Consider the following 27,606-nt stretch of genomic DNA (forward strand, 5'->3'; position numbering starts at 1 on the left):
TTATGAGACCGGTAAGTTTCGTACTGTTTCAGCAGTGCATCTGGTTTCTGTTCTAGTCAGTTTTGTTCTCGAGAAAATTCATGTATTCTGTGTTCCGTATTCCAGGTAGTATTCTGTTCGAACTGTTATTTTAAATGTTCTCCATGTATTTTAATGTCGTGGTATGAATGGGGAATAAGTATCGTGTTCATTGTGTATTGTATTGTGCCTAGATTACAGTCCAGTCATGCCCTTGTTTTCCAAATTACGTCAGTTAAAAACCAGAAAGGGTCTGCTGGAAGCAGCAGTTCCAGTTCCGCCTAGGGACAGTCCAGGTCATTTTATGTATCAGAAGCATGGCATAAGCGCCATACTGTATCTAGATTTATGGGTAGAGTATACCAAACAGTTAGAAGAAAAGTATAGATGGCCCGTATCGGGTACATGGGATGCCGAGTGCATCATGCGAGTAGAAGAGGCATTATGGAAAAAGAAAGCCAGACAGTCACAGAAAGATGCCATCGAGTTATGGCGCAAAGAAGCTCATAAAAGAACTGAAAAGGAAATCAGAAAGTCAGAATTAAGTAGAGAATCCTTGGAACGAGCCCATGAAAAAGAATTAATCGAGATAGGTGAACAAGTTAAAGCCGAACAGTCAGACAGACAGAGGCATGCCCTTATTAGGGGTATGTATCCTCTCCTTGCCGAGGGCTTGCCAAAAGCGACCCCAGAGGCATCCAGTAATTTCCCGCCACCATTAGTTCCGACCAAGCTACGTCACAAACAGACCGCAGCTGATATTTTTATTTCGTCCTATTTGGACGACACAGTCCCAGAATATGCAAATCCTGTTCGCGCTCCGCCAGTCCCTGTAAATCAGGCACTTCCCGCTCCTCCAGACACCGGAGTACCTGTTACGGTACCCCCGGTCCAGCCCGCCATACAAGTTCAGCCTACATTTCCATTTCCCACTCTGCCAGGACGAAGAGCCTCAGTAGACGACTCTAGTTTAGGGGCCGCAGGGGGAGGTACTCCTCAAACCCCGCCGCCACACAAGCGTTTAACGACAGCCGAATTACATATACAAGCATCACAGCGTACGCCCAGACATCAGACTGTAGCAGAAATAAGAAAATCCCTTGCCGAATGCTGCTATGACCCAGTCCCAGGCGAGGATAATATGGTTTTATATTCATTCCGCGTAAGAAAGGTGGCCGAGTATCTAGTCACCTTACCGAATATGAAAGAAGATCTAGACAGAATATATCGTTTCATCCGTACAGGGGATGATCCAGAAAGTATTAGCGAGGCCATGTCTCAAAGGAAAGCTGAGACCCAGCTCATGATATTAAAGTTTCTGATCAATTGTCTAATAAGAGAACAAGATTACCCGTCTAAAGATCCGGCTGAAATGAGAACCCTGACAAAGTGGAGTGATAATATAGCCGAGGGTAAGCACAAGACCGTCGGTGCTATGGAGAGTATGTACAAGAAAATCCGTAAAGAAATAATAAAATTACACGAACAGCGTAAAGCAGCACAAGTAAGCGAGAAAGAAAGTAACTCTGATCCTGAAGAGTTAGACGACGAGAATCCTGACAGAATAGCGTATGTAGGAAAATCTAGATTTCCAGATCGCCATTTACGCCTAGAACACAAGTCTATTTTTCATCATCCAGCACCAGAACAAGGTTCTCTAGAACAGGTGTTTCAAGCTACCGATCACATTCTGAAATCACGAATCGGTTAAAGTGAGTTAAGTACCATGCATGAACAAGAACTAGCCCGATCAGCAGTCCGATGGATTACTGATTCTACCACTTTTCCAGACGAAATAGTGGCACAAATGTTTCTAAAAATGCCCCCAGCCGAGCAGCGACTGGTGGGTATGTATATGATTCAGCACCTCATTACATTGTATGAGGGTCAGCACTCTGATCCAGGTCCGTTACACGATATCCTGAACGAGTTACTCCAGTATAAATGGAAAGGTTTAGGTACCGACTTAATTAGTGTCATTCTAGAACAGCGTCACAAATATAGAACGTTTCTGAACCCGCATTTTGTTCATGTCTCACCCCCAGAAGGTAAACCATTTTACATGGAGAGACAGAATCCGTTACGAGAAGTCCACCCAGTTAGAGGAACGGGTGGCGAACTAGAACGAGTGTTTGTTTACACTCCGATTACAAAGATGGAACTCCTAGAGATGAAGAAATTAATTCCCTGTCATGATAAAGATCCAGCAGGGTTCCATAGAGAATTAAAAGACATGCTCCGTATGGGAGAATACACGTATCCAGATATAATTAAAATGTTAAAGGTTCTGCTGCCCGCAGGGGTGTATGAAAAGCTCAAGGAAAAAGAATGGGAGGTGGGAGAGAAAAAGATCGATTGGGCAGTTCTAGAAGCTGAAGATAAGGCACGAGTACCAGGTACCGGTCTTGGAGCGAAATGTAAAGAATTACCAGAATTATTAATCCAAGTTTTACCTAGATTATTGACAACTAGAAAAGAAGACTGGGATGCAATCTCAGCCTGTAAACAGAAACAAGACGAAGATATTAGTGATTTTTATTCTAGATTCGAGAAATGTTTTAGCATCAACAGTGGCCTCAAGACAAGTAGTGAGTCATACCCTCACCTTTTTGTTACTAAATTAGTCGAGAATTCAAGTCCACAAATTAAAAATCGAGTTCTGAAAGTCGAAAGTACCTGGCAAGCTAATACCCCGTCCCAGATGTTGCAGATGCTCCAATACCACCAGAATAGGATCAGGGAAGAACAAGAACACGAGAGAAAACGTATGAAAGACACGAAAATGAAAGTACTAGTTGCACAATCTGTTCCTCAAGACAGTCAGAAGAGGGGTCCAAATCAAGCCAGTCATCCTGCAGCTCCCGTTAAAGGGAACTGCAATTATTGTAAACAGCCAGGTCATTTTATAAATGAGTGTGCAGTTCTGAAACACAACATAGCTACTGGTAAGACTAAAGAAAGACCACGTCCGCCTAGACAAGAACAAGTTTCACAGATTCCTCAGCCACAGAATGCGCCACAGACAGTTACAGCTCCGCAGCCTATCGCTGCAACACAGCACGTCACACAGCAGATGTACCAGTATGCACAGTCTGAGTATCCAGAGTACCAACAGTATTCATGAAACAGCCTAGAGAGGGAGGTAGGCTTGCCTCTCATCGAGATACCTGTAGATCAAGAAGGTCCCTATGTTCACAGTCAAGTATTAGGGAAAGACAGAAAGTTTTTGATTGATACAGGGGCAAGTAGGACCACAATTAGTCACGCCGAAGTTCCAGGGGCTCCGCTCTCAGGCTCAAGAAATGTTTCCCTTGGATTTTCAGGAAAGCCTATCGTAAATGAGATCTCAAAGCCAGTTACTCTAGAAGTAGGTCCATTGTCCCGTACTACTGATCTGTTACTTACTAAGTCATGTCCAGAAAACCTATTAGGCATTAAAACACTGAAAGAGTTAGGTGCAGTTATATGCTGTTCCCCAGAGGGAATACGATTGTTCCTACGTGACTTTAAGGGTCACTATGTATTACGAGATTTTGATTCAAGACTGTCTAATGTTCCACAGCACTTATGGGCGCAAGGTCCAACTGATGTAGGTTACATGCAAATCACACCCTATCGTGTGACTCTCAAGCCAGGTGTAGTGTTACCACGAATCAGACAGTACAGATTGCCACCTGAGGCTGTAGCAGCCTTATCCAAAATTATTGACGAGCTCATGGCTCAAGGAGTGGTTGTAGAAACTGACTCCAACGTATGCAATTCTCCGATCATTCCAGTCATGAAACGTACTGATCCAAATGCACCCCCAGTATATCGATTAGTGATTGACCTACGAGAACTTAATAAATGTATTATTCCGCAGTACCCAGTTGTTCCAGATATCTCTTCCCTATTGACAGCCATTGATTCCGAAGCCACGTCCTTCACTGTCATAGACCTCAAGAACGCATTTTTCAGTGTCCCTATTCATCCAGACAGCCAGTTCCTTTTCGGATTTTGTTTAAATGGAAGGAGCTATATGTTCACACGCGCTCCTCAAGGTTTCACAGAAAGTCCTAGTATTTACAGTCAAGCACTCAAGAGACAACTAGACAACATTCACATGCCAACTGACACTGCCCTGCTCCAGTATGTCGATGATCTACTGATCACAGCCCGTTCTGAACGTGCTTGCGAGCAAGCATCCCTTACAGTCTTGTATTTCCTAGCCGAGATGGGGCACAAGGTGTCCCCTTCGAAGCTTCAATTCTGTGTCCAGCAAGTGGTATACTTAGGACACTTACTGTCCAAGAGGGGTAGGCAGTTGACACCAGACCGTATCCAGTTAATAGCGAGTCTTCCTCAGCCCAAGACCCAGAAGGAGGTACGTGCTTTTATCGGCCTTACTTCTTACTGCAGACAATGGATTCCTCAGTATGCATTTCTAGCCAAGCCACTGATACAGTTGACGACACAGGAGGCAGCCGTATCGACTGTCCTCCCTTGGACATCTGAACATACACTTAGTTTCAATGAGTTAAAGAAAGCCCTATGCCAAGCTCCAGTTCTAGCGACACCGAACTACAGTAAGCCTTTTACACTTTTCGTCACTGAACGCGAAGGTACAGCATTATCTGTTCTCACACAAGATCAAGCAGGACAATACAAGCCCTGTGCTTATTTTTCGAGCACATTAGATCCTGTAGCCCAGGCTCTGCCTGCGTGCCTCAAGTCAGTTGCAGCCGCAGCCCTAGCTATCAGACAAAGTGATTCCATAGTCTTAGGACATACCTTGACAGTACAAGTTCCACACTCTGTGGAAGTTCTTTTAAACCGAACACAAACTCAGCACTTGACAATTGCACGTTTAACAGGTTATGAATTGACACTGTTCCAGCCACACATAGAAATCAGACGCTGCAACATCCTGAACCCTGCTACACTGTTACCATCAGTTACTTCGAATTCTGCCACACATGACTGTGTGGAAGTAGTTAACATTACGACAAAGCCAAGACAAGATCTGACAGATACTCCGTTACCAGACCCCGACCTGACACTTTATGTGGATGGTTCATGTATGAGAACAAGTACAGGAGAACTAGTCGCCGCGTATGCAGTGACTACTGACACCGAAGTTATTGAAACACACCGTATTGACACCCTGTCCGCTCAAGCAGCAGAGCTAGTTGCTCTGACACAAGCCTGCATACACGCCAAGAACTTGAAAGTTAATGTTTACACAGATTCACGCTACGCATTTGGAGTTGTACACGACTTCGGAGTGCTCTGGCAGGAGAGAGGTTTCATGACTTCTCATGGAACCAAGATTCAGCATGGTCTCCTTATTCAAGCTCTGTTAGATGCCATACATTTACCGACATCTATCGCTATCATGAAGTGCAAAGCACATACGAAAGTTACTGACATTATTTCTCAAGGTAACGATTTAGCAGATCGCACAGCCAAGCTTACAGCACAGACTCTAGACATTCCAGTTAACATGACACACACTCCAGATCCGACTACATGCATGACAGTTAAGGACCCTACACAAGATGTCATAGATATCCAGTTACATGCTACTCCTGAAGAAATCAAGAAATGGTCCGAACAAGGAGGGGTCCAGACAGATCAAGGATGGTTAACGAAGGGTAGAGCCACATGGTTTCTCCCCGACTCTATGGTTCAAGTCATTATTAATACCGCACATAGTCCAGCACATTTAGGAGAAAAAGCTATGTTAGACAGTATCCAGAACATTTGGTTCAACAAGCATTTACGAGCTGCAGCCAAGCAGAAAGTCCGTACCTGTATGATATGTTGTCAGTTTAATCCAGGTAAAAGTGTCCCGGTGGAACAAGGTGGATTCCAGCCCCCTGACCACCCTTTTGAAGTCCTCCAGATGGATTATATTCAGATGGAGCGATGTCGAGGTTTCAAGTATGTCCTTGTAGTTGTATGCGCTTTGTCCAGGTGGACAGAAGCATATCCAGTCCCAGATTACACAGCCGCGACCACTGCCAAGCAGTTGGTTCGTGAGTTCTTCCCCCGTTATGGACTCCCTAGAGTCGTATATTCTGATAACGGTCAGCCATTCTCATCTGAGTTGATGAAGCATGTTTCCCTTTTGTTGGGGTACCAGTGGAAGTTCCATTGTGTACGCCATCCTGAAGCAGCCGGTCTCGTAGAGAGACATAACCAGACTCTGAAAATCCGAATTGCAAAAGTGTGTAAAGAGAAAGGTGTGGACTGGCTGGTAGCTCTACCAGTCGCTTTATTTTATATGCGCATGGTCGCACATTCCAGATCAGGTCTGTCCCCGTATGAGGTCGTTTTCGGCCGCCCCCCTAACATGTGGGGTACTCCTAGACCCCGAAGTATTACCGATGTTTCAAGTAATATGCTGACAGATTACCTAGCTTCCTTGATGTCTGCCCTCAACTCTTGTCATTCACAGGTTGCCGCCGCATTTCCAGACAATACCGAGGTGGCACCGCATGAAATCGTTCCAGGATCCATGGTCCTTGTCCGGAATTTTGACAGATCAAGTCCGCTGGAGCCTCGCTGGAAGGAGCCCCGACAGGTCCTCCTCACCACCCGTACAGCCGTGAAGTTGGAAGGTCGCAAAGGCTGGGTGCACCTTTCTCATATAAAAAAGTTTTATGGACTGAAACCCGTCTCAAAGAACATTTCCCAGGATTTGAAGGATTGCCAAAATATTGTTCTCAAGGACTGTCCCGCAAAAGACATTGCTACGAACCCTCCCCTGTTAGAGAAAACTCCGCAACAGGAGTATAAGTCGAAACTCCGGTCTAGTAAAATAAGTCAGCCAGTTTGATTGTCTAAGTCCTCCCCTAGGTGAAACGGTTAGACTGTTTCTGACATGTATAAAATAGACCCCCATAGTGAGAGAGTTAGTCAAAACTCAATTCGATGTATCGTTTTTCTATGTTTCATATTATTTCTCAGCATTATGATTTCCTGCACCAGTTATGCATTTTACCTGTATCTTCCAGTTCCTCATGTAAATATGTCTTCTAATGCTACTGTAGAGCACATGTTTAGTGACCTACCTCCCCATGAACTCTCTTACCGCCTCGCTATGCGAAATAATTCCTTTATCCGCATGTTACATTACTCACACCAGACCAGCAATGCCACTAATTGTTGGGTGTGTGGTCGACTCCCCCCTTTCCAGACGCCGAAGGGAGTTCTGCCACTCTTTCCTTATCCATTTTCACATAATGGTTCGTGTGGAGCATGGTCCACGTTAACGTCATCCTCAACAGATATGTCTTTTCTTAACAGTACATGTTTTCCAGACAAGCAAGGTCTTCCCCACAGAACCGGGTTAGATCTAGAAAATGAAGTGTATAATTTAGGTATTTATTCTTCGAATTTCATGGTCCTGAATGTTCAGTCTGATACTACTCCAGACTTACCTGCTATTTCAGTACTGCCAGTCAAAGGTGAATTATGTGTCCGAAATTATGGTTCCGTACACGTAGGACATAGTGATTGTACTACTATTGTCAAGTATAGTGACAGTGGGAAATCTATCTTCAAAGCTTCACGTCATTCTTATTTTATTTGTGGTCAAACTGCATATGTTCGTCTGCCCCTCGATTGGGAGGGAACCTGTTACATTGCCTTCCTACTGCCACCAGTTTTCCTAGCCCCACCTGATTATCATAGAAACACACATCTAGTACACATTAGACATAGAAGGGAGTCCCCAATTGTCGATTATACTGAAACTGCTCTAGAACAGTATACAGATTTCAACAGAGGTTTCTTTTTCTTTATAGGACCTATCCAGAATAGTAAGCTAATCCGTAGGTTAACCAGAACCCTCGAAGCTGTAATAAATGAGACTGCCTCTGCTCTAGGTAATTTAACTGAAGAGCAATCTGCTATGAGATTTGTCGTTTTACAGAATCGTCTCGTCCTTGACGTCATACTGGCCGATAGGGGCGGGGCCTGTAGAGTCATCGGATCTAGTTGCTGCATTTTCATTCCAAATAACGCACCGTCTGTTTATTCAGCTATAACCAGACTCCATAAAATTGCCCATCTGTTACACCAAGATCCAGGCACCTGGACATGGTCCGGTTGGTTCTGGAATATAATTTCCGCCTGGGGATGGAAAGTCTTGTCCTTTCTAGGTATTGCAGTAGCGATCATATTCAGCTGCTGTCTCTGTATACAATGTGGCCCTGCGATTTGCGGCATTTGTGCTACCTCTTGTATTCCTAGTCCCAAGCCCCGTTCTAAATCCCGTTCCAGGATAATTCGAGACGAGCAAATGATACTGTATGAAATGATAGATGGTATCATGAATATTGATGTTTCCTGATGGAAACGTAGTGACAAGGAGGGAATGTGGAAAAGTAAATTTTGCCATGTTCTGTGTCCCTACGTGTCATCCATCATATGTTATGTGTGCATGATTAAATATGCATATGCACTCCCTATGTTCGATTAATGACGCAATTACAGTTGTGTCCACCTCTAGTATGGCAGTTTCCAGTTCTCGTGAATACTACGAATATCAGGCCTATGTAAAGCTACGCTGCCACGTTTCTCAGTGAGCACGTTATTCCATTGTAAAGTCCCCGTTTCTAGGCCTCAAAAGGGCCCGGACACCAGATTCAGCTCCTGTCTCCTGAAGCCTCGCTGAGGAGCGATACAGCCCCCACCTGTATCCTCGACCCTTCACTTACTTCCTGCCTCGCAGTGCCCGGCTCCGCCTGGCTCTACCTCTGAGTCTGCCAAGAATATGTTATGATTCCAGTTATCAGTTCAGTCCTCCTTCTCTGCATTCCTAAAGCTACTGAATCGCATCGATAGTTTCCGTCATTGTCTAGCCTTCACGTCTCCACGTTAGAGAAATACTGTATTAATGGTCATTTAATATTTCTTCATCACGCACTACATGTAGAATAATGCATGCTCCAGTCTTAGAATCAAGTTAGCCTTTCCCCTCCTGACTTCTAGTTTATATCAACATGTTCTCTAAACATCAGATACTAGATACTGCTTAGGTACATGTCGCCCTGACTCTCCAGACTTCAGTCTCTGCTCCTAGCACAGAGTTCGAAGCCCCCAGCTTCTCCTAGTGATACGTCATTGCCAGCTTGCGCACACCATCAGGTTAGAGGTCCCGGCTCCTTAGGTAGCCCCCTCCATGGTTTCCGCCCCATTCATGACATATTCTGTTACGTTTGCATCACATGTCTATGTATACGCCCTGTTACACCTCTTTTCACCCTTATCTTTCGCGACTGCTACGCGTCACGCCTCTTGCTCCACCCACTGCTACGCCTATTGCAATGTAATGCTATGTGTTTGCGCTATGTATATATGCTCATGTACTGTTATTAAAAAGTTATCCTGCCGTCATTCCCGATCCTGTCCCCGGCAGCTGCCATCCTATTCCCGTGCAGGTCGTCCTGTTCCTGTCCTTATGCTGTATTAAACCTGCAAAACTCCTACTACCTCGAATCTTGACTCTTATTTATTGAGCTATCTGTTATTCATTTATTCATTCAAAAATAGGGTATTATTTATTTATTTACCACACCCTCACCGCCAAATCCAACCTACACCAGGGCATGAAGGCCGTCGCCGAATGGATGGAGGCAAGCCTACTCAAACTGAACACGGACAAGACAGAGGTCCTCATCTTCGGGCCCAATCCCTCAGCGTGGGAAGACTCCTGGTGGCCAGCATCACTGGGAACCCCCCCAGCACCAACCTACCATGCACGCAACCTAGGGATCATCCTCGACTCCAAGCTCAGCATGACCAACCAAGTCAACGCAGTCTCCTCCTCCTGCTTCCACACTCTCCGCATGCTCCCCAAGATCTACTGATGGATCCCGACGGACAGACGGAAAACCGTCACCCGCGCCCTCGTCAGCAGCCGACTCGACTACGGAAACGCCCTCTATGCCGGAGCCCCGTTCAAACTCATAAACAGACTCCAAAGAATCCAGAACGCCTCCGCACGCCTGATCCTTAATGTCCCATGCCGACACCATATCACCCCGCACCTGAGAGACCTGCATCGGCCCCCCTTCGACAAAAGAATCACATTCAAACTCATGATCCACGCACACAAGGCACTCCACAACACCGGCCCAGCCTATCTCAATGACAGACTCTCCTTCTACATACCCAACAGCAAACTCCGCTCCACCGACCTATCCCTGGCCGCCGTCCCGCGCATCCACAGAACCACTTCCGGGGGCAGATCCTTCTCCCACTGCGCCGCCAAGTCCTGGAACACCCTCCCCCTCCTCCTACTACAGACCGCAGACCTCCCGGCATTCAGAAGACTGCTCAAGACCTGGCTCTTCGACCACTAGCTGCAGCCCCCCCCAGCGCCTTGAGACCCTAGCGGGTAAGCAGTGCGCTTTACAAATTCCCTGTTTGATTGATTGATTGATGCCCACCATTTAAGCTTTACATTCTCTCATCCAGTCGTTCCCCATTCCAATCTGTCTATCCATCCATAGATCCATACATTTATTTAGCTAGCTACCCTTTCAACCATCCTTTCACCCGTTCTTCCATTTATCCAATTACCTATCCTTTCACTCATTTACCCTTCTGCCTATCCTTTACCCACCGAGCATCCTTTCACTCATCCACCTTTCACTCACCCATGCATCCTTCACCCATATATCCTTTGATCCGTCCTTTCACCCACCCATGAATCCTATCACCCACCTACACATCCTTTTACCGCCACAAACATCCTTTCATCATATCCCCTTTCACCCATCCTTTCTTTTAACCATCCAATGATTTTCCGCTTTTCCAGAAATCTATCATTTTTAGAGTTCATTATGAACTTTTGTCTGCTGAGTTGCAGGTAGAAGAGGGCATTGAAAACTCAACCCCAGCTGTATCTGCAAAAGCAGTGGTTTACGACACCCTTGCAGTGAGTATACTAATAATTGTCAATAAGCAAGCTATGCCACTTACCAATGCCCATCCTTGCTGCTGCTGGTTCTTCCCCTCCAACAGCCACTGCATCTGGCACACTGGCGCTGCCACCGGTCCCGACACTGGTGGTCTGTGCAGCTAGAAAAAATAACACATATTTTAGATGCCAGATATGCCTCCCCTTATTGTTATTTCTTTTAAAAAAATACAATGGCAAACATCACTACAGTTCTATCCTAGTCCATCAAAAATATCACTTTGTGGATTTTGATGATTGACAATGTTAGAATTGACAGGTAGTCAAGACAACCAAAAACATTTTGTAATGAAGGGGCAGACCTATGACGACTCTGAGTCATCAAAACGCAATGAAGGGGTGGAATAATGGGGCAGTGAAGGACACATGGACTTGGTTGGCAAATATAATGGGAACATCCTCATACTGCTTTCCAGCCATGCTGCGCTGTCATTGAAGCTGCTGGTGGGGTATACTACTGTATAAATGAATGATACTACATACAACACAACATTGGGGGGTTCCACCATGACCATAGCCACTCTTTCGTTATACTTTTGAGCTTGAGCAAGAAAAAGAAAGTCTTCTCAACAAATTTGTGTAGAATAGCTTACGTGGGCATGCACTCTTCACAGTAGAGTATCAGTCCTACAATCTGTTCTCTTGGGCCTTATAATGCATATGGCAGTCGATCGGGCCGCTGTAGCCCCGGTGGCGGTGCTGGCATCACTGCATGGCAGCGATCTCACCACCCCATTACGACCTGGGCAGTCGGACTATATCAGCACCACCTCAACTGCCAGGGATCAGAGATTCATGGCAGTGCTGAGGCAGTTTTGAGGCAGCAATATTCTTGGTGGGCCTCTGCAGCCCCACCAAGCATATTACCAGTTTCCTCCCTGCCATGGTTTTCATGGCGGTGAACCCATCATGAAAAGTGTAGGGGAGAGGAAATACAGTGGGCCCTACAGTGCCCCTGGTGCCTCTGTGCCAGGGGATGCATGCATGGGAGCACATGTTGTGCCCCCTGCCTGCATGCACTCCTAGTTTCTGCAGGGCACGGACTTGACAGTTCATGCCCTGCAGGGACTTGCAATGGCATTCCCATTGCAGTTCCTGTCACAGCTCTCATATGAGCCTTTATACACACACTGCCATGGGCCAGCCGTCGCAGGACTGCCTAACCTGGATACTTGTGGGCCGTCTAATTATTGTTTTGGTGGTGCGAGGCGCTGACGTGGCAGCCCGCACTGCCAAAGTCAAAATAAGGCCCTTAGTCTTGTAGTGCCAGTCCACAAGATATATAAGGAGAGAGAAAAACCTTACTAACAGAGCAGAACAAAGCAACAGACTAGCACAGGCAGGAGGAATTGAGTTACACAATCACGAAATATAGAAACACATCAGGATAATGCAAGGATAACAATAATTTGACAAACCTTAGGTGGAACTAAGAAGAGTAGGCAACAAAGGAAGCAGACAGAAAAAAAGGACAAATTATTCTAAATAGTGAGAGGTAAAAGTTACAGAAATAATAATAACATTAACAGCAGGACTTACAGGGGCCAGCAGATCCATCTGCCCCGGCACTGGTGGTGGCACCACTGCTTCCTGACCCACCTCCAAATCCCTCTTCATGTCCTTGGGTGCTGAGGTAAGAAATATTGAAAATAAACAATAGAGTAATGGTACAGTTAATCTCCCTAATAATCTTTTCGACAGACAACAGCAAATGCAGTAACATTGTACTTTTCTAAATCATATCGCCTATTAGCCTGTTCTTCCTAATTTCCTAAACCTAAGCCCTATTACAAATTTCCTAAACTACATTTTGAACTACTAATGCATTGCAAAGAATGATCTTTGCTTCTCATCACATTCCCAACCCCATTGATGTTACAACTCAGTCTCTTTTTTATCAATGCATAGATGCATACTAAACATCACTGGGAGATGACTTGGGACCATCTGAGTTACATAAAATTAGGCACGGAGAAAGCTAATTCACTGAAATTACTACTACTATCACTATCTTAGTGACAGGACAGAGGAGTCTGCAAATAATCAGCTCATGTGAGCACCAAAAAGTATAATTAGGTAGCTCTAAACACCTAGTTAGCTCAAAGTGGATAGCATAATATTCATAATGTAAATGTAATTTACCTCTGAGTGTGAGCAGCATGCTATTTGAAAAAGAAAATCAGCATTGTAGAACACAACAAATAAATAATTACTCACTAAGCTCCAAAAAGATGACGCCCAGCTGGTCAATTAGGTCCTGCTCTGGATCCTACATTTTCACCCAGCAATGCGTCAACTGCTGCTGGATGCGCTAGACCTCAGTGTGCTGGCACACACACCAGTGCACCCTCCCCCACAGCAGTTGATGCTTCTGCAGAGCGTACCTGCTCCCAGGCCTTCCGCCTACTGCCTGCATGGAGCAGAGATGGTACTGCACGTAAAAACAAATGCTTCCAACTCTACCTCAGAAAAAATGGCATGGCACTGCATCACTTGGCGGCACCGGTGGCCGCAAGGAGTGTAGCTAGCAGCCGCACTGGTGCCGCCGCTCCCTGTCTCCCCCTGCTCTGCCAATGCGCAGGGTGGCAAAAAATAGAAGAATTAGGAAAGGGAAGGAATTATTAGAAGAAGAAGTGAAGAACTAAGAAAGTAAAGGGAAAGCCAAAAAAAGTTACAGTAAAAGGAAAAAAATCTAAAACTCACAAGCACAAAGACACACACTAATAAAATAAAGGAAAATGAGGGGTGGATGTGTGGGATATGGGGAGGATTGCAAAGATGTAAGTACGATAGAAAATTCAGGCTGAGCACAAACACAGAATAGAAAATTAGGTGAAAGAAAATAGCTGAACCCATACAGACCGCGTGGTGCTGTTTGCTCTGCTTTTGTGGTGCAAAAGCATGCATTGTGTTTCTGGCATGTAAAAAAGCAGTGTGAAAGGTCGTATGGGTGAGCACTTCAACACACTCAAGGAGTTCAATGGAATCTAGAAGATTTTTTTTGCACTCCTTGGAATTTTGCAGAGCGGACCTCCCTGAGCTATGTCCAGGCCTACAATCTAGGGGATGTTTGTCCTCATATTTGAATCCTTGTGCAATCAGAAGCAGCTCCTCTGAATTGCTATCTTAAACATAAAACTTTAAAGGACATTGGAGGCGCTTGTCTGCTATTCTGTGTGTTGTGTGCTTTAGTCTGGTATACAAGGACTTTTTGCATATTTTAACTAACTGTGGATGTCCCTTGAATCCTTCACAGACTCAAAGTCACATAATTAATGTATACTGATACGCATTTTAGAAATTGTGTTCAAACACTGTTTAAATAATAATCATTCTGGAGGGAGAATTTCATTATATGATTTGTGCCAGAATACAAGTGTTTTGACTTGATGTGAAATCAAAGCAAATTTTATCTATATTTTACACAGGATTTTTTAGATATTGAAGAGAGTGCATGCTCATCACTATTTTAATGTGCTAACCTACTGTGAGAAATTTGGTGCTGATTGAGTAGGGTGTTAACCCTGCTCAAGCAAAAGCAGCCACGATTCCTCTCAGGATGGGTGAAGGCAAAATGTTTGGCTTTGACCCTACAGAGAGGGCCAAGTTCAACATCATATTTTTGAATCACCATGATCTGTGCGCCTTGGATGAGGGCTATGTGAGCTTTGACCATGACTGTTATTAGTTATTAGTTAATGTAAAGTGGTGACTTTCATTGTCATCTTGTTCAGTCCAATCATTTCTATCAGGTACCTTCTCTAGGTCTTCCTCACATGTGTTGGACTTTCACGAGCATCAGACATTGAGTTTAACTGTGAGAACTTCTTTCTTTTTCAGTCCATATGAAACATATGGACTGTGTATACTCTGTGGATGACCTTCTGTTGAGAGGTCATTTTGCTGTAGATTCAGTGAATACTTTAAGGGATCAAGTATTTGTGTGTCTTAGGTCCATATAGAGAAGTCTAATTGACGTTGCAATCTCTTTGTGGACTGACAGTGCTTGGAGTATTTACTTTAATACAATGTGTCAATAGATACTAACCTCTTTGCATCTGCAGAATCAACATAGGCACACAATAATGAATGTTGTGTTTTCCAGCTTGATGTTAAAAGCCCTAAAAGAGGTTCTGGCTAGGATTCATTTTGGCAAACAGTGGATTGCACCCCAAAATGGATGAATGCTTCTTACTCTCTGACTACAGAAGACTTGCCCTTTCCTGGATCTGGATTTGTGGCATCAGCAGGGCAATCCTCCAATGAAAGATGTAATACATTTTTCTTGTGTCCGATGTAATTTAATTTGCTTAATGTGTGTATTAGCATAGTGTAAAACCATTGTGTCCCACATCTGCACTATGTTTATTTACTTATTGTGTGCTCTCTGGTGGTGTTGAGAAGATTTCCCTACACCAAATACAGTTGTGAATTGTATAAGCTATGAAGAAGCTTATATAGTCATTCTATAGCTCATTTTCCATCTATAATTTGTGGCTTCTGGCACATTTTTTCATTCATGGACTAATTTTGCATGCATTCTAATCGATCTACATTAGTGTTGCTGTATTAAGTGCGGTGTGCATGCCTAAATTCCCCTGCTTCCTCACATTATGGGTGTGTTGTGACTCTGTAGAGTTTGCAGTATAGAGTTCCTGGCACTACCATTCACGTTAAGGAGTCTTCCCAGTAGGAACAACATTTGAAAATTAATCTCCGACCTTTCTCATGAAGCAAAGATCAGACGCGCAGCATTTCTGAAGGCACATGTCAGCAAGGTTGCTACTAAAACTTTGACACAGTTACACAGCTAGGTAGCAATGTGCCCTTAAAGATTTCACAATGAGTCAGTATTTACATGTTTATTCTACCAAGAGATGATTATTTCAAGCCAATTAATTGGATTGTGCACTACGTCCAGCCAGCAATAGGACCTAGTGAGTGCATAGACTGCAAGTGCCCCGAAGTACATAGTGAGCCTAACCTAACGGCAATGTAGGAGTCAAGAATGGAGGTGGAGGACAATACTTAGTCCAGAAGAGAAAAATAAACATAAAGGAATAATTTGATAATATAAAATTTCCATCAGAGTGGCAAAATAGGGTTCTTTTATCAACAAAATAAGATCAGCCGCTAACAACCCCAATTAACTATTTAAGGTAGTATAAGATCTTGCCTCTCTGCCAAATCAACAGGTGCTGGAAAATTCCCAAGATTTCTGTAACATTGTAGCTACCTATTTTAGGGACAAGATTTTAAAGATCATTTCTGAATTTGACAGTAGCGAGGACATGCAGGCCCCCATGTTTATGGAATGTGACCTCTCTAATCTTGCCACTTATGGTACTCTGTCCAGGTTTTTCCACATTATCTCTCCAAAAATACAAACTCTCCTTTCACATATTACTTCTGGTTCTCCAGGAGATCATTGCCCACCCAAATTGCTGCAACTTGCACCAGACCTAATTGCTACCTTCTTGGAGAAAGCTTTCAATCAGTGTCTTGAGTCAGGAGTGTTCCCCCAGTGCTACAAACAGGTGATTGTTATCCCTTTTAAAAAGAAACTGAACAGGGTTTCTGTAGACGTAAAAAATCTTCGTCCAATTTCTCTCCTGCTGATTCTGGCAAACATTGTTGAGAAGAATTAGTTCAATTCCTTGCTGTTCACAATCCTCTAGACCCATCTCAGAATGGGTTCTGAGGCGGCCACAGCACTAAATCAGCATTAGACCAGGAAGGTGCAGCTATCCTGGTTATGCTTGATCTGTCTGCAGCCTTTGATACAATATCTCAATCTCGTTTGGTGCAAAGATTGCAGCAGGCGGGGCTGAGGGACTCTGCGTGGATATTTTGGGATATATTTTCTGGCGAAAAGGACCCACACTGTCATCTGTGGGGACTATAAGGCTGAACCTTTTCAGCTCCCTTGTGGAGTCCCGCAGGGGTCCTCCCTCAGTCCCACTTTGTATAATCTTAATGTGGCCCCACTGGCAAAACTGGCACAATCCTTCTGGCTCCAGGTGCTGTTCTTTTTAGACAACACTCAAAATATTGTCTCCATATCAGACAATTTGGCACTGGTGGAAGACGAGGTTAAGTCTTGCATGACCGAAATCAATACATTGAAGTAGAACTGTTTAAAACATTACACAGAGGAGACCAACATTTTGATCTTTGAGGCGAATAACTGTGTGGTCTGAGCTCTGATGGTCGGGTACTTATAACCCTTTACCCATCCCGGTGGCTGCCGCAAAAAATCTCAAATTGATTTTTGATAACACCCTTACCTTTGACTCTCAGGTCAACGGAACGTTGAGGTCTTGTTTCTTCATTATTGAGATTTTGAATAAATGTTTTCCCTTCCTTACAGGAAAACTAAGAGTTTATGTGGTCATATGCCTCATCACATGCCGCCTTGATTTCTGCAACACACTATGTTTAAATATTAACTAGTAATCTTAACAAACTGAAAGTCATTCAAAATGTGTCTGAATGGGTGGTCCTGGATGTCCTCGAACACCTCTTTATTAGGGAGGGATTGCGATCACTCCATTGGTTCCCCGTGAGGAAGCGGGTGATCTTCAAAGCTCTATGCATGGTCTATAAGGCTCTACATCAGCAGGGCCCATGATATATGAGGACCGCTGTCACCTGGTATACTCCCAAAAACAGCTGAGATCTGCAGTGTTGAGGAGGGTGACCATTCCCAGGCTCCAGAGGACTAGATGGGGTGGCCATGCTTTTTTTGTTGGAGGAGACATGCTATAGAACACTCTACAAATTCATATTGTGAGCCTGAATTCCTATTTTGTGTTCCACAAGCATCTCAAAACCTGGGTATTTCTCATCCGTAGGAAGCTCTTGCCTTCTCTCCCTGGTTGTTTCCTTGACCGGTTCCAGTGCATGGATGCCTTTTTGTCTTAATGTGCTCTATAAATCTAATATACAAATACAAAGTGAGCCTTGACAGTGTCTAAGTTTCTTGACCAAAGCACACTCAGATAAGGAAGTAAGTAAACTATCAGGAAAGATCCAAATTACAGAGGAGCAAGGCAAGAATCACATTTGCTGGAGGGGCCAATAGAACCAGTGCAACTTGTGTTTATAGCCTACTTTCTCATAAATGGAATGCCTCAAAGAGGAGTAGGGGAGTAGTAAACATTGTTGGTCAACATGAGTAAGGACCAGTAGTGGCCGGCATTGGGGTAGAGTGGAGGGGCGGGGGTAGGAGTAGGGGAGAGCAGAGAAAAAAGAAGACACAAATATAACTTGTCTGCAGCCTGCGGCATTGCAGATCTTCTGCTTCTCTTGTGGCTCCACTGCAGGCAGAGGCTCCCATCCTCCCCTGCGGCCAATCCTGATGCTGGTCTAAAGGATGAGAGAAGTTTCCGAATTGTCCTGAGCTCCATTGATTTGTGCTCTCAGGGAAACTGGGAGCCTCTGCCTGCTGTCTCCAACCCGGCAAAGCAGCTCAGTTTGGAGACAGCTCAGTGAACATGTGTGTTTGGCCGCCCAGAGATGGCCAGCCAAACCCACATGTGCGGTGACAGCAGTGCCTACCACCCCCTCAAGTGACTTCCACATGATGGCACCACCCCTAGGACATGACACTCAGAAGTTGAAAAAATAAAATGATAATAAACCTGTTTCATTATAATAAACCTGTTTTATTATGCTCTTATTTTTCAGCTTTTGGCAGCGGGGGAGGCAGCGCTCCTCCGCCATAGCAGAAGAGCCGCCGCTGGTAAGGACATGTTTTTGTTTAGGGAGACCAATCACTGTTAAATACTAGCAGTATTTCTATTACACTTCTAATGCTGTTGACGCCAAAATGTATGCTCATTTACGACACAGGTAAATACTGGAGACAGCCTGTAATGCAAAAACCGTGAAGACATGTTCGACTCTTGGTCATATCTTTGAAATGTATTGCCTCTCCCAGCCCCCTCCATTTCTTACCTTCCCCAATATCTCTCTCTGGTGAACAAATCAATTTACTTCTTTACAAATGAGCACATAATGCAAAATGCCAACATACAGATCGGTATAATTGAAGAGAGCATGATTCTATTGGCATGGGAACATATTGAATTTCGCCGGCACTGCAAATCCTATTATAAAGCTTTGTTTGCACAGGCTACATAACCCACTGAATATTCTACCCTAGGAAGATAGTAAGCACGGTCAGGTGGGAATTATAAGAAAGTATATATGTTTAAAATCTCAGGCGTATCCAAAACATCATCTCATGTTTCCCGTACTGTAGAGTTAGTAAATGAAATACAAATAAATTATATAATAGAATAACTGATGTACGTATCAGTGTGCGTCTAAAGGGCATTTCCTGAACAAGTTTTAGTTTTTGTTAAGCTTACGGCCCAAAAATGTATTCCATTTTGAGTAAACAAGAAATATCAGTGATTTCTAAAAAAAATAAATGTCAATGCATATTATGTATTTCATTATAAAGACTCCCCAGAAGGAATACAGTCTCAAACAATGAAATCATGCAACCACAGAAATTGGGTGATAGTACATTTATTTCGCCTATTCATTTATTAGGATATGCTTTTGAGCATATAAATAGTAATGAAAAACAAAATTAACTCTCTTGCAAGGCAGAGCTGTTCACCAAAAAACGTGTTCTGTCTTAAAAGGTTGACGAAGAAAGATAAATAACTATATTTCAGCAGGAAAGTGGCTAATAAAGAAGGAAGAGAGATTATGAAGCCCAACACGAAAGAGCTAATTATCATCCAAACCGTCAAAGGTGTTAAGCCTTGTCTCTCGTACTTAAACAATGTATGGGAAAAGGGCGCTCCTCACTGAATTTTGTTTGTGGACTATAAGATTCCATTTATGCTTCCCTATTAGCCAATGCAATTGTAAGTCAATCTTACTCTGCCCCTGTGATGAATTCTCTCCGCAAGACTTGTACCATTTTTTGTTTTTTGATACATTTTACCAAACCTCCAGGGGTAAATTCTTAGTTCAATTTCTCAAAATTCAGGGTTACTGTCAATACATGCAGTCGCGGCCGGTGCAGGTAAGAGCGATGGGGCAGGTCAGGCGGGGATAGGGGGGTTGAAGTCGACAGACGACGAGGGAAAATAATATTAAAAAAACAGGGTGATCCAGCGAGCGCATGGTAATTGTTTATTTTTGTAATTGTATTTTCCCTTGTTGTCTGTCGTCTCCCCCCTGCCCCGTCCCGCCCCGTCCCGCCCCAGTGCCGCCATCCCTCCACTCTTACCTGCACCAGCCATGAATGAATACAAGCCCACACCTAATTACCTATGAATGTTCCCTGATCAGTATCTGCTAGTCTGTGGGATACTTCTTACAATATGCTCTTTGTTTACGCAAGTCTATTGTTTTCTAGACCCACTTTAAAAAATGTCTTATCTACTTTTTTATTGGGCACATCTGCTAACCAGAAGCTCTTTATCTGTTATTGGAGGTATGTCGGTGTTGAGTCATACAGTTTGTTTTGGGACTGTTGAAAAAGGGTAAGAAATGCTGTATGGCTATGTTTTTAACCATTTTTAACCATTTTTTATTCTCTATTTTCCAACATTTAATGACTGTTTTACATGCTTTTTACGACCAATGTAATTATATATTGTATCTTAAAATGGCTTTTTACTCTTGTTTTCTCTTATATGGTTTTGTATTTATAATTGAATAAAGAATGAATTCATTCAGTCAATAAAAAATATAGTATGAGCAACTCCCTTGCCTATGTATGAATCCTAAGTCTACAATTCTGCAGGGTGACTGGCTAAGTCTGTCACCTCTCTTTTCTTCTCTGGCTCTTTCTCTGTCATACCACAACAAACAGTGGAGAGAGGGTCATAGGGAAACAAAGTTTAGAGACCACTTCCTGGTTCACATCCCCAGCTACACAGTATAATCAACACAAAGAATACATGGGGTCTACAAGCCAATTAATCTAGCTTGGCTGTCATTTACTCTAATAAGTCAAGGGTGTCCCAAGTCACCCTTAAACAGCCTAGAACGGAGAACACATTAGTGTATGGCAACAAGTGAACGCAAAATGAACAAACTCAAATACATACAGAGCTGGTCGACAAAATCCAGACCATCGAATAGTGGATTACCATCAAACAGACTTGGTGATCAGTCTTATCATCTGGCCATCCAACTTGTGAATTGGCAAGTCCCTTGATCATCAAGACTGAGTGCCACACAGTCAATTAATGGTGCTGGATCTAGTCCACAAGTATCTATGAACCGCCTTCTGATGGCTAATCATTGATGGCTGTGATAGTGGTGAACGCACAGTGCAACAAAACAAATGTGGTGAGTTAAAATAGGATGATGTGTCCTAAGAACTGCTACTTTAATAAATGTCAGGACACATCCACTAATTAAAAACCAGAACAGTGCAAACGATAGTATGACCAAATATCTGTCGGAAAATGGGCCAACATGTTTCTGCCTTCCAGGCAATCAATCCCTCGGCTTTCATCAGGGCCTCTGCTCTGAAAATGTTGCTACTGCTTTAATAGTGATGTAAACAGTATGAATTGAATCGAATAGTGCTCAAAAAGTATGTGAATAATACCAAATAATATATGATGTAAAATATTATAGGTTGGAAATGAAACAACCTGTACCAACCGTTTCACGCTAATCCTCCATGTCAATGGATATGAATAGAATTCTATGAAAAAAATGTATTTATATTAGTGTGATAAAATGTTCACAAGTTCCCAAACACAAGTGCTCCCATAATACTGTAATTTAGTAATTATATAATTTTTCTCACCCAGTATGACAGGGGACTGGACCTCACCTCACCTGGACCGTGCTCGGGTACACGAGGCCCCGCTCTATGGATCAAAAGATGCAGATAGACAAAGGGGACATTATACATCTACTACCCAAGCAGATTTCAATAATATCTTTGAAACCTTTCTGTCGATTGAGTCATCCACATCCATTCCTAGATACAGTAGCGGAGCAGCCTCTCTATCTCTAGGTGCCCCAAATGGACATCCATCCATAGAATGTATGTCCTTCATCAGAATAACACACACTTCATACTGTACTTGAGGTGGTTTCTGTAACAGTGAAAATTACTCTCTACCTTCTTTTTGCTCCTCAAGTTCAAATCATTATTATAAGCACATAACCTAAGTCAGACTGTTGCAGCCATTAATCAATACTCTCAGTACTATGACCGCATAATCTAAACTGGGTACTACTCGTCCTGCTACTACCTTGCTTAACTCATCATTTAAGCAAAAAAACAAATAAAAACAGTTTCAACCTGCTCCCAACTATCATTGAATGCCGAGAGACCCATTTCTTACCTCTCCATCGGTACCTCCAAACACTCTCCTGAGACTTGGGGGAGGCACCGGACCGAGAGGTTTTAGCGTATTTATCCCGTATCTCAAAAGGGGACTACTTTCCTCCGCATGTAATCTCGCTATGCAATTCCTTCCAGTAGCCAAAGTAATAGATTATACCTCATCGCTCCCTTGTGAAAAAGAAGTCCTAGATGTGCGAACTCCCTTGCAATCAGTGTTTCAATGTGGGAAATTGTTTCGCGCCATACCCGGAACAAACACACCTCGGAACTACAACGTGACGTCATGCTGCCTTCACTTGTAGTTCTTTAATGAGCCGGTGCATGATTCTCGCTGACAGTATCATCTGTGGAGATAGCTGCTCCTCAGTTGCCCGAACATTGGATTACATCTCGTCATTATCTATAAATCGGAACTACTAGAAGTGCAGACTCTCTTACAGTCGATATGTCTATATAGCAGGTATTATATGCTAAACCCTGAAATCTCAAAAGCTGGAACTACAAAATGACGTCATACCGTCTTCTCTTGTAGTTTCGTAGTGGACCAGTGCATAATTCTCGCTAAACGTGTCACATACGGAAGACAACACAGCACCTTTACCAGGCCTTTACTCACTTAGTGTACTATAAACCCTGAGCATAAAAGGGCATCTAGGAGATTTTTTGAGATTTTTTAATAACGAGTGTTAGAAGACTCGAGAACTACCAGATGACATCATATAGATGGTCACTGTAGTTCTTAAGCCGACATTGTATGCTAAGACACTCTTTCTCTTCAAGTGTCTATCAGAATACCAGCAAACGCTCAGGAACCGACACTCCAAGCATGCTATCCAGCATCCAAAGCAGAGGCCACATCCAATGGGCAAAATAACATATAGCGCTCCACTGTTATCTCCAAATGGAATATAGTTGTATTGTGTGTATGCTGAACTTTAACCCCACCTATATCATTACTGGGAATAACTGGTGTTTGGCGAATCCGTATGTAAACAAAGGGGGGGGACCTTCAGGAAATTACACTTAATTGCTCCCCTACTATAGACTTATTCTAACCAAATTAAGCCCAATCTGTCTCCTCCTGCCTACAAAAGAACAATAAACAGGTGCAAACATCCACCACACAAGGGGGCGATGAAGGTATTTGTATGCGTATCAATCAGTGAGATATTTAACAAAGTATAAATCCCTAATGACTCCTCCTGATGTTGTCCCACTCTGAAGTAATGTAAAAAATGCTCAGCAGTGGACTTTACAATGAGGTCCATGGTATGTCGTCATTGAGTCCTAATGTGTCTGTATGAAGCTTGTAAATCCATTTTTGTTCTTTCAAGAACAGATATCTAGAGATGTTGCTCATGTGTGATGGTATAAACGGCTTTTCTAGGACAGTCCACTGAAAGTCCGCTTTGCCGTGTTGCTTCTCTAAAAAGTGTCTAGTCAGGCTTGTCATGGATTTCTTGCAGCGAAAGGAACTCTTGTGTTCTAACATGCGGGTTCGAACTTTCTGAGTGGTCATGCCCACATATCAGATTGAGCATGGGCATGTTAGCAAATTGAATAAGTTGTCGCTATTGCAGTTGGTAAACTGAGTCTGTGCCTATGTCAATCTGGATGGAATGTTTTGTCTGGGGACAGATGGAGCAACTGCCACATGGGTGGTGACCCAAAACTGGTGGTAAATTTCACAAAGTGCTTAATGCTCTTCTTGGTGTCTCTTTAAGATGAGTGTGCACTAGGCGGTCACGAATACTGTTTGCTCTTTTAAAAGCAAACAGGGGCAAAGCGATCTTGTCATTATTGTGGTTCAAAATCCGCCAGAGGTACCGGACTATTTTCTGGATGTTATTACTTCTGGTGTTAAAGGTACTCACGAAAGTCAATCTGTCTGTGGGACTTTTATGAACCGGGGGTCCAAAAGCGCTTCCCGGTTGTTGTTATTCGCTCGCTTCCGAATCAAGACTGGTGGAATATTATGGAAAGCTAAGAATACTTTTGACAGGGACCAGAATATGAGGCAGGACTGCTGTTGCAGCGAAAGCCTCATGTACATTTACATACTGGAATTTCTGACTGGCAAAATCAGATTTAGGGGCATTATTTACAAGCCCCATTCACCACCAACATCAATTTTATTAAGGTTCAAGTGGCGTAGCGCCATTTCCCATATTTAAAACGTGGTGCTAAGCCACTTAACGTGTAAATATGCCCCTTTCCGCTGCAGCCCTCTGAGGAAGAGCGGCATGTAATGGGTGTTGCAGTTGGCGTTACACCACAACACCCATTGCTTTTTGATGCTGCCCCAAATTTACAAGTCTGAGGCAGCGGCAACAACTATGGTCAGGGAATATCTGGTCTTAGCATGGCGATACAAGGAGAAATTATTATTAATTTCTCCTCGTTTTTTGCTTTTTCTATGTGTGTTGCAGAAAGCATCACACATAGAAAGAGCAATCACCATTATTAATTTTTTATGTGCAGTAGGGTGTTCATTCCTGCACATAAATAATTACCCCAGCAGGGCAGGCACCCTTGCAACATGGCAACAGGAAGTCTGCATTCTTGTGAATATAGCGCATCCTTGTGTTTAAAAAATGTCAGAGCTCAGCATTGCCAAACTTGGCATAGCATCACACTCTGAATTGTTTTTGTAAATATGCCCCTTGGTGTTCCAACCCCTTGAAAACCCAGCTGAAAGAACATCAGGCCTTTGTGTATCTCAGCCGGGGATATCTCCCCGCCTGCCTCGTAATGAAACCCCGCTATTTTTGCATTTTTCATTAAGGCATTCTTAGGGCCTACTTTTCTGGGAACTTAGGGCCAGATGTAGGTAGAATAGATTTACCGATTCTTAATTACCGAAAATTACCGAATGTTACCGATTCGGTAATTAAGAATCGGTAAATCTGAGGGGTGGATATGTAGGTATTCCAGATGTGCTGGAATAATGAATCGGAAAGAATCGGTATTTACCGATTCGGTAATGCCCATTCATTCCTATGGGCTTTGAAGCCCATAGGAATGAATGGGCATTACCGATTTGGTATTTACCGAATCGGTAAATACCGATTTTCACAAGGGTGCAGGGGGTGTCACTTTGACACCCTCTGGCCCCCCCAAAACAGGCTCGGGTGCCATGTGGCAGGCATACATGCCCTAAGGGCAGGTCTGCCTGTCACATGGCAAAGGTGTGCATGCACACATGTGCATGCACACCGGAATCGGTATTTTATCATCAAATTGGATTTGATGGTAAAATACCGATTCGGTAAGGCCTCTGGGACTCAGAAGAGTCCCACCTACATCTGGGTGCCTCAGATTCGGTAAATTTACCGATTTTTTATTTTACCGAATCAGTAAAATTACCGATTCGGTAATTTTACCGAATCGGTAAAAAAATGCCCCCTACATACCTGTCACCCATTTACCGATCGGTAACGGCCAAAATCGGCCGTTACCGGTCGGTAAATGGCCTGAAACGGCCACCTACATCTGGCCCTTAATTTTCTGATCTGTGTCACTACCGAGACCGAAAGCGTGGCTTCTGGAAATATAGGGCCCGATGTAGGTAAAACGCATTTACCGATTTTAAAATACCGAATCATACCGAATCGGTATTTTGAAATCGGTAAATGAAATGTAGGTTAAAAAATTCAGCAAATTACCGATTCGGTAACAATCGGTATCGTGCTTCGATACTTACCGAATTGATATTTGACGAATCGGTAAGTACCGAATCGGCGATTACCGACTCTGCAAATACCGAATCGGTAATTGCAATACACCCCCATGGGCCAAAAGGCCCATAGGAATGCATTGCAAATACCTATTCGGTATTAGCCGATTCGGCAAATACCGAATCGGTAAATACCGAATCGGCAAACACGGAATCGGCGAGAAAGAAAAAGTGAAACTAATGACAACAGCCAATGAGGTGGAAGCACCCTACCCCACCCTAGCAGGGAGTGGCTACCCAGGCAGGTGCAACTCATTAGAACTTTCTGGAGAGGCAGCCTGAGCTGAGCATTCAGAGTGAGCAGCAGTGGTAGCACTATCCTGAACTGTGTGGAAATGGCAAGCAGCTCTGAGAGCCAGAAGGCTGAGCGCAAGCGCAAGGCCAAGTTCAGCAATAAGGAGCTGCAAGTGTTGGTGGAGGAGGTGGTGAGGTTACACAGGCAGCTGTTTGGGAGGCTGTCCCTCACACTCCCAGAGAGCACCAAGAGGTACCTGTGGATTGCAATCGGTGCGAGGGTGAACGCAGTTGGTGTCACCCCCAGGAGCCTGGACGACCTCAAGAAGAGGTTTTACGACATTCGCAGCCTCACCAAGAGGAAACTGGCCGAGCAGCACAAGCAGGCAGGACTAACAGGTGGAGGCAGGAACACCGCGCCACCCCTCACTGACCTTGAGGAACTTGTGTCCACGACAATTGAGAAAGAGAGTGTGGTGGGAGTTGGCGACCTGGACAGCTCATCCAGAGCCACAGCAAAAGGTAAGAGCCATGCGCAGCATGACACACCCTACCAGACACCTCCCCTTTAGCCCCAATGCACAGCCAAACCCCAGCCCAGTACTGCTAGCAACATACATGAGCAATGCATCATGGTAACTGTAGCCAGCTAATGTAGTAACAAATGCCAAGGCACATTCAAATGAAATGCACCTAGAAAATGAATCAGAGTATTGAAAATGGGATGTGCAATGCTTTTATTGTAGTGACTGTAAGACATTTGCACTCAGTTCACAAATGCTTCTTTATACCTAGGGGCACCATCAGGCAGTGGAGCAGCAGCTACACAAGCTCCAGCTCCAGCAGCATCAGACAGTGCGGTGGCAGGGCAAAGCAGCATTCTACCATCACAGGAGGAGGAGGAGGAGAACAGCAGTGCCGGGGGCAATGAGGATGACACAGGACATACCCTCTCATTTCCCCACTCCCCCCTACTGTCACTAACGCCCCCATTGCAGTTCTCACCCGAAAATTCCCCAACACAGACCCACCCAGCACCTGCCACATCTCCTGCCAGGAGGATCACCGTTGCACCATTGAACATCATGGAGGGAGCAGCGGCTCAGGCTCCAGCACCCACCCCTGCAACACCCGTGGCACACCAGCCCACACAGCAGGCCAGCAGCAATCGGCGCAGGCCACGCACATCCAGCCCTGCTTTACCAGCACGGGAGGGCAGTGTCTTCCTAGGGCTGGAGGGGAGTATGGTCCGGATCCAAAGGATGCAGGCCAAGTCGATCCTGGCTTGCCATCGCCAATTGCGGG

The sequence above is a fragment of the Lissotriton helveticus genome, chromosome 1_1 (assembly GCF_964261635.1).
Source record: "Lissotriton helveticus chromosome 1_1, aLisHel1.1, whole genome shotgun sequence".
NCBI lineage: Eukaryota > Metazoa > Chordata > Amphibia > Caudata > Salamandridae > Lissotriton > Lissotriton helveticus.